Genomic DNA, 9,648 nt, shown 5'->3' with positions numbered 1-9,648 from the left:
TCACACACAAGAGGTTAAATGGTCATTAAAAATAAACCTCACATAAGAGGTTAAATAGTTAAGAATTCCAAATGGTAAACCAAATAGTAGAGTAGAGGATGATCTTCTTAATGCTCCCTTGTTCAATCTTGATGCTCCTTTGTTCAAACTTGATTTGATTTGGTTCTTGAATGGAATGAAGAGATCCAAAACTTCCTTGCATATGGATTTCCTAATGACAAACCCATATGAAAATCCACAACAAGGAGACTAAATTGGCACGCAAATGGTGAAGCTCCTCCAAGAGCCTTTATTGGCACACAAATGGTGAAGCTCTTCCAAGAGGTTGTAAGTGCTTGAAAAACCTCACACACATGAGGTTAAATAGTCATTAAAAAACTTCATAAACAAAAGGTTAAATAGTCAAGAATTCCAAATGGTAAACCAGATATTAGAGTAAAGGATGTGCTCCTTTGTTCAAACTTGATTTAATTTGGTCCTTGAATGGAGTGATGAAAACCAAAAATTCCTTACATAAGGATTTCACAATGATAAACCCTTAAATAACAAGTACTAAACTTAGATTGGATGAGGTGCTTGATCAAGTAAGTTACCCCACATCAACTAATTGCATGATAATTATACAAACTAGGAAACTATGATATGTGTGTGAGATTTGTTAATGTTACTAAAGAATCACAATAACATGTAGCTTGAGCACATTATGAAGCAAAAACAATTACACACAAAAGGTGTTACGAGTAGGATTATGGCTAACATTATTTGTTAATGCAACTAAATTTGTTAAGGCTAGTGACAAGTGTTAACAATTTACAGTGCCTAAGAAAAAAAATAAGATGATATTAATATCTACTATCATGGCTTCGCAACCCTTTAAGAAATGGAGATAGAATTCGAATCTTGTTGAGAGCTTGCTACATCATTAGTAACATACTATTTCCCCAACAAGTGGGAAGAAGCTAAAGTAACAAGAAAAAGTTGATGCTAGGGCATGCAGAGTTCTTATATATGAGAACATCATTTTGAGGTTTTGTTATCTATTTAAATTAGTGAGTGATGGTAATCCATCATTTTGAGGTTTAGTAATCCCTTTAAATTAGTGAGTGATGGTGGAGCATAATAAAATTGTTGGTTACTTATTAACACTAGAATTTCTGGTGGTGCATAGTACGAAATCACTTAATATTGAATTTCTAAGGAAATCATCATCTCAAAACTTATTACCCACAAAAAATGGCTTGGCATATAGTGATTGTGATGGTGGAACATGTTAGGCCAAGTGTAAAGTTCATATATGAGGACATCATTTTGAGGTTTAGTAATCCCTTTAAATTAGTGAGTGATGGTGGAGCATAATAAAATTGTTGGTTACTTATTAACACTAGAATTTCTGGTGGTGCATAGTACGAAATCACTTAATATTGAATTTCTAAGGAAATCATCATCTTAAAACTTATTACCCACAAAAAATGGCTAGGCATATAGTGATTGTGATGGTGGAACATGTTAGGCCAAGTGTAAAGTTCATATATGAGGACATCATTTTCTAAGGATATCATCATCTTAAAACTTATTACCCAAAAAAATGGCTAGGTATATAGTGAGTGATCGTGGAAGACAATGATGTTAGGCCATGTGCAAAGTTCATATATGAAAACATCATTTTGAGATTTGGTTATCCTTTTAAATTGGTGAGTGATGGTGAAACACAATGACGCTAGCACAAGTGCAAAGAACATCATTTTGAGGTTTTGTTATCCATTTAAATTAGTGAAAGTGATGGTAATCCATCATTTTGAGATTTAGTAATCCCTTTAAATTAGTGAGTGATGGTGGAACACAATGAAATTGTTGGTCACTTACTATTGGAATCTCTAGTGGTGCATATGAAATCACTTACTATTGAATTTATAAGGAAATCATCATCTTATTACTTATTACCCACAAAAATTGGCTAGGGATAGTGGTGCATCACTTACTATTGAAATTTCTAGTGGTACAAAGGAAACACATTAAAAAATTATCACCTTATTACTTATTACTTTTAAAAAAATTATCTAGTCACACAGAGAACCGATAAAACATTGTATCCCATCTTGACAAAAATAATGAAAGCAAGTAGATCAAATTAGGAGCATAATCTTATAACTGCTATATGGCCTTATCATACTTCTTACAAGGTACCTACATCTCAAAACACCATTTTGATTTGTCTTTAGTTTGGAAACGGTTGTGCCACTCGAATATTCAATGCCAAGCTTATACGATAGAAAATGCATTAATAAAAAGATTTATAGATTTAAAAATCTTGTTGAAAAAAGAGTGGGAGCTTTCCATGGGATGATGGTTAAAACCCATCAAGAGGAAGGAGTGGTTTGACATCCGTCTCAAGGACACTAACATAAAAGAAGGGGGTTTGGTCATAATGTACAATGTTCAAAGCATACAAGTTAAAGTACAATATTTTAAAGTGATCAAGCTGACTCTATAACCAAAATTAAGGTTTGGTCCTATGGTTTGGCCCTAATGTACAATGTTCAAAGCACACAAGTTGAAGTATATATGACTTGGTTGTTTTAGAGTTACCAAACTTACTCTTACCACCATTGCCAAAATTGAGAATGTAGATCGGGGTGAAGATGCAAGGGTATTTCAGTGGAAGAAAGCTCAAGAAGTTTTATTGGCCACACACTAATGATATGAGTCAGATTTATCATAAGAGGATGGCCATACTATAGACTAAAAGAGTTTAGGCTGCTGCTCAACTTATAGCAAAGGCTAGACAAGGTAAGATATAGATAATAATAGGTCAAAATCGAGCTATATGGCAACTTTAATGGAAAGAAATCCGAAGCCATTAAACTAGCCAAAATTTGGGTGGGCCTCCATTGTTATGCTTTAATCTAGCCATACATGCTTTCTTATAAAGTGTGGGAATTAATGCATAAAATTAGACTTACAAATTTTTATTTTCTTTTATTAAAGGTTTCAATGGACAAAGCATGCTTGTGGGTGGATGTTTGATACACATTGGAAATGAACACCTGGTTGGAAAGTTCTTTGCAGCACTTGCGTAAATTTTAGATGATTAAGTACTACTTGGATTACCCTGGAAGGCGGGGGTGTTTGGTGAGGATGGATTAAAAAATACCTAATGCAACATCAATTGGGATGGCCAAAGTGTGTAAAATTAAAGACATTAAAGGGAGGAAAAAAAATCTTATTGTTTTATGCTTCTTAGGAAACCCAAACCATAAGTTTTCTCTCCCAGTATTATAATGAATGAATAAGTGCCACGAAGACCACCCCCAAGGTGAGATTGTTGAGCCATTGAGTATACCCGCCATGATTAATTTTTACAAACAAAATGGTGTGTTAATGAAACAGTTTGTTATTCAAACGAGCCTCCTTATAACCTTATGCTCAAAGAAGCATGAGAAACCGCGGGTAAAGTTGGTGTGATGACATGTGAATCCTATGTATTATTCACTTGGGAAATTCACTTGGGAAGTTAATAGAGACATAATCCATTAAAGGTTAAAAAAATTATGATAGGTGTCAATACTATCCTTGGTGCTGTTCCGGATTCAATAATGCTCAAGTAAGGGGACTAAAGCCACTCAGTCATTCTGCTAAAATCATCAATGAATGTCACATAATACAAGCTGCCTTTAATGGATGGGTTTTGTGCAGGACCCCATACATCACTATGAACTATCTTAAGTGGCCTGCTACTCATGTTGCCTTCTTTAGGAAATGGCAACCTTGCTTGCTTTCCAAATTGGCAAGCATCACAGACATGCATACTCCCATCATACTTGAATCTAGGCAGCCCACTAACAATGGCTCTTGCCTGCATGTTCTTTAACCTTTGTATGTTCACATGTCCAATCCTTTTATGCCACATGTTAATGTCTTGTACCACATTTCGGCTTTTAGAGAACATGGCTGATTTCAACTCAGGAATCACAGCATCCAACTTAAATAACCTGCCTTCTTTCTTGCCTTTGGTAACATGACTCTACATCCATTTTTGAAATCCTCAATGAAGCAACCATGCTCGTTGAAACGAACCTGTAAACCTTGTTCAACCATTTGACCAGCTGAGGCACATACAAGACATCTGCCATAGACTTTGTTTCACCATTGTGCATAGCCAATGGTACACTTCCAACATGTGTGGACATTATGCACAACATGATGGAAATTATGCAAATGGTGGAAATTTTGCATCAAGCAGGCAGTAATGAACTTGTTTGCCATGAAACATGTTGTGGGATCTATGATGACAAATTTTCCACAAATAATGGCATTCCACATTTTGTTTGCGGAAACAATCACGTGCCATTCATATGACTAAATTTTCCACAGTAATGGCATTCCACATTTTGCATAGATGTTTGTTGGCCTTGCCAACGTCCTCTACCCACGAGGATTACCTCCGCCTCTCTGAGGTGTATATCCACGACCACCTCTGGCACCATATGAAGGCTGAAAATTCTGTTGTGCTGACCTATCCTGCCATCCACGGCCACGTGATGCAAATCTCCCCTTGCCTCTAAATCCCCTTTGTGAATAGAAAGCCTGATTTTTGCCATTATCATCATGGCTAGTAGATGCATCATGAAACGAGTCACTGAGTTTGATTTCCTCAACAAGCAAGAGAGAAACCAACTCATCAAAATCTGGTAAACGTGTACTCCGAACAGAAATAGATGTCTCAAAAGACTTGTACTTCTTGCCAAGACCACGTAAGGCAATGTCTACCAAATCATCATCAAGCATGGGGGCATTGATAGTTGCCAATGCATCTGCATACTTCTTTATCTCTTGAACATAATCATGGATACTCCTTCCTTTCCACTTCACATTATGAATCTGTTGTCTCAACAACTGAGACTTTACGAGCACTAGTGTCTGTATATCAAACAGCTTTACCAATGTATCTCATGCATCCTTGGGATTCTCAGCATCATGTATATGTATGAGTATAGCATCTGAGATACATATAGACAAGTAATGCAAAACTTTGTATGCTCTCTCTGACCATTGCTTATGAGCTACAACCTGTTGTTGTGCAGGTTGTCGGGGTAGTTTTGGCTCTGGCTCCGCACCTGTAACAAGGTTCCAAAACCCTTTTCCTTTCAAAAAGCTTTTAATCCTATACTTCCATGTGACTGGAAGTTCTTTCTATCCAACTTCTCACCCACAATCTGTACTGGGTTGTCTGACATATTTGCTCAATGATGCAAATGCACCTTCCACACACGTCCAAATCTGGAAACGAGCCTTCCTCAGCTCAACCACACTCTAATCAGTGTTCCAGATACTCCAAATTACTCAATAAACTTCACTTTTGATGTAGAAAATCAAACTGATTAATTGAACTGGCATACGCAGTCCAAAGTACCCTATTTTGGCACGCTTTTCAAGGCTTCAAATTGTAATGTAGTGGTTCAATCAAGTGTGGATAACTTGCATTGACACCTAAACAAGCTCAATGTTGCATATCAACACCAACCAAGGTGCGTACATACCAAATTTATCAAATCCCCTTCTCTGTTTTGAGAAAAACCCATAAAACCAGTATTAATCCCGCTCTAATTTCTTTAATTCCTTGTCCAAAAGGCCAGGCATTCATTAGCTTAGAATTGATGTCTACTAACTCCATGTAAAAGGAATTAGACCAATTGTTTAAGTTGAGAGAGTAATTAGTCGATTAATCACCCTCTGTTTCATTAATCACAGTAGACAGCTTGTTTAATCAGCTCCATATTGCATAATTGCTTCAACCAATCATATAGCAACCTCCTCAAGTATGTGTATCACACAATTGCTAAGCAAGTTTTGAATTTAATCAATCAACCAAGTAGAATTTGGCCTCCACTTTTCAAAAATATGTGAAATCTGCTCTGTTTTCTCCCTACAGGCTGCGCCGCCTGCTCTTGAGGTGATTTGAGATGTTTGTTGTGATAATTGAAGGTATATATAGATGCCCAACACACCTAGGCATGTGCCCAATACATCAATGTAGTGCTTTTTGCAAAAACTAGCTCTAATTTCATCCACAATGGAAACTTTTTCTATGTTTTTGTGAAGGCTTCAAACTAGTGATTTTCCACTCACATAAATGCATCAACTTTGCTCCAAATTCAATGTAGGGCTTGCACATGAGTTGCCAATACATTAATCCTTGTCACATACATGTTCCTTGCCAGATTTGCAACCATTTGCCTCATACATTCACCACACTCAAGCTTCAATGGAGAGCTTGCAAAACATAAATTTCTCTTTGCTCAAATCTGGTGTTGTTTGTGTTTTTGCACATGTAATCCGCTCAAGGATGTTTAATAGTCCTTACCCGGTAGGCCAAGCTCTCAGATTTGATGGAAATCGGTGTGCTCCAAGCTTCACAGCTCCAATGGCAAGCTTCACAGCTTTTCTTCATAGCTTCTTCTCCCTTTTCTCTCACTCACTCATAAACCCTAATAGAGAGCACCAGGCTCTGATACCATGATGAAAAATAGGTAGAGGGAGAGGAGACACACACACAGGAGCAAACCCTAATGTATTATGCAAACCCTAACCATAGAGGGAAGCCATCTCCCTTCTCTCACAATGCATAAAGCCATAATCCATAATCTACAACACACACTATGTGTTGTGTCCACACACTACTAACCCTAGCTAATGTCCACACGCTATGACCAACTAGACGTGGTCATTTATGTCTCACACATGTTACTACCTAACATGCCAGCACATAGTGCAACTGGCACAAGCTGACATCGAGCTTGAATCTCAACAGCTATCAAGTTTTAAAAAACCCAAGTTTTCTAAAAAAGAACTCAAGTTTAGTGGTGAATACCACACCATGAGACATGAGCCCACACCAATCTTGCTCTCGTGAGACCCTCATCACTGCATGCCAGCAGTTGCCTAGCCTAGCCCATGTACAGGACCTCCGGGGAACCCCATGGTGCATTGCCACAATTGCTCATCACGTCCTTGTGGCTTTTCTAAAGGAATGATGAGAACACTACGGAATCCAGCAGCAACGAAAAGCAAGCCTCCAAATTTGAATGCAGGCGTGATTGTCATCTTAACGAAGGGAGGGTATGGAGGTGCTATGTCTTTCCTTCATGTCAATTTGTTCATTTTTCAACCGGGGTTCATCAACTTCCTCATCTTCTTAGGGAAGGTGAAAATAGTCCCTCGTGTAGGACAAGCCATCGTGTGCTGTTGTCAACTTGTCAACGAAGTTTATCACCAAGCTGTGAAGGCGGCTTGGCCGTTGTCAAAGAAGTTCTTTACCAAGTGGAGAACAGCTGGACTTCTTCCAGCTGGCAGGAGCAAACAAAGTAATATTAGTATAATAGAAAGGCTTGGGATTACATCAATGGCTGGGGCAACCCTTACTTTGCCATCAATAATCAAGGCCACGCCTATGTTTGTCCCCTAGGCTCCTCTGATGGTATGTCTTCCTTTTCAAACACACTTGAAAACTCATCTTTTCTTGAATTGAAGAACTTTTTGTCTACAATGTGGCTTGCCTGCAAGCTGCAAAACCGTGACAACACATGTGAGAAGTTCTTGTCTGCATCCACCGGGTACATTTTGCAAGCTTGTATATGCTTGAGAATCCCCAACTACCTCTCATGCACAAGATGTTTTGGTGCATAAACGTAAGCAGGTTCTCTCTCTCTCTCTCTCTCTCTCTCTCTCTCTCTCTCTCTCTCTCTCTCTCTCTCTCTCTCTCTCTCTCTCACGCACGCACGCACGCACGCACGCACACACATCATCATCATCATCAAAACCAAGTGCGCTCCATGCTCTAAAGCTTGCAAAATAAGATTTATTTATTTTATTCTTTTACCGTGTTTTGTATGAGTGCTTGGGTAGCATACTTCGTGTAGTGTAGAGCATATTTAAAATGCTCGAATGAACATGAATTTGAAAGCATACTTGGAAGCAATGCTAGACTAACATCCGCAATCAATGAGTTTGAAGCCTGTTCTTATGTTCGATGGGGATTCAAAAGTACCTCGCAAATTAGAAAATTATAAATTCATTACCACATTTGAAAATAAGTTTTGTAATATGAATCAATACGTAGGACTAATGCCACCTTCAACATTGAAGGTGTCTTGGTTCACTTTCGATATCGAAAGTGCTAAAGGGGAAGAGAGCACGTTCTCCTATGTTTATAAAATTTCGGGGAGGACTGCCAACTCGCTGCCATACTTTATGTATGGTTTCTTTTTTAACTTCACTCACACAAATGAGCACGAAAATCCTATGACTTGATGAATGACGTGTAACTCAGATTCAAATGTGGTAATGAATTTGGAATTATCAACCTTGCGATATACCCTGAGATCTTTGTCGATGTCCATCGATAACTCACATCGAATATAATCATAGCCTTGATGGTCATGCTCGTTCGAGTTCTATAAGTTGTTCATATAAACTTTAGAAAGACACACATACGAAGAGGACATGCTGCAGAAATGGTATGGGTTGCAGTGTCCATCTTCATTCAAGCGCTTCAAGATGTTTATACGTGAACGGAAGGACACACGTTCTTTCAAAGTACGTTAACAACGCACAGGTGCAAGCAATCAAGAGGATAAGGGTGCCCAAGTATTCTAGTTTATAATTGGAGGCGGCATTTTTGCTTCTGCTCTCAAGATCAAGCGGATTTTTTAAAAGTTGAGCAAGCTCTATGATAAGGCAAACCCGTTTCCCAAACCCTACCTACATGTGACAATGCCACAAAAAAGATGGTATAAATGGATCCATCATTTTTATATGTGCAAGCCAAGGGTCTCAAAACTAAAGAACACCTTTGCCTTGTACACGTCATTATGAATTATTAAAAAGCATGGAGTTGATAATAGAAAACAATTGACATTAATTTTGGGCTTGTGGGGTACCACCAGAGCTCCATTCAAGGTTCCTGCTTTTTTTAATCTACTCGTGCACGCGACGTGAGGTTCCAAGCTAATCTCAGCAATCACAGTCTTTAACCAGCGTGATCAAGGGAGGCATGGAGTGAAAACGAGCCCTGATGTCCCCTCTTAATTCATTGATTCGACTGTCATCCTCCACCGAATTCGAGTTTCACCCTCCTGTTCTACTTTTAACTGTAACTCTTGCTGCACCAAGGTAAGTTGTTTTTCCTGTAGGCATGACCTCGCTCAAGTGTATGGAGAAACCTGATGCCATAGTTTAATTACTTCACTTCACAAGAATGTTTTCTACAGAAAGCTTGAACGAGCCATGTGAATCCTGAGTTTTAGATAATTCCCGAGAGGTCTTTATCATAATCCAATAGCCTTGGATATCCAACCATTGCAAGTAGGAATGCATAAGTGGTAGATTTGAGAGGAGGTAGAATATCATCATGGCTTGTGCCCTTGCCTTAATTAGCTCTGGATGACTTTGAAATTTAAAATGATTCTAATGTGTACATCGGGCTTTTGTAAAAAGATATTCTGAACTAAGTTAAATATACAATGATACAAAAAAGTATTCTGAGGCTTCACAAGGGCAGTCCTGTAGTATTCAAGCAAGTAAAAGGTGTATCCGCATCAAGGAGTCAAGCTAATGATAATGTTTCCCACATTTTTTTGAAAAGTTTAATTA

Source organism: Cibotium barometz, chromosome 63 (genome assembly GCF_041138505.1).
Source record: "Cibotium barometz isolate CiBa-2024 chromosome 63, ASM4113850v1, whole genome shotgun sequence".
NCBI lineage: Eukaryota > Viridiplantae > Streptophyta > Polypodiopsida > Cyatheales > Cibotiaceae > Cibotium > Cibotium barometz.
Note: the sequence above shows the minus strand (reverse complement) of the source record.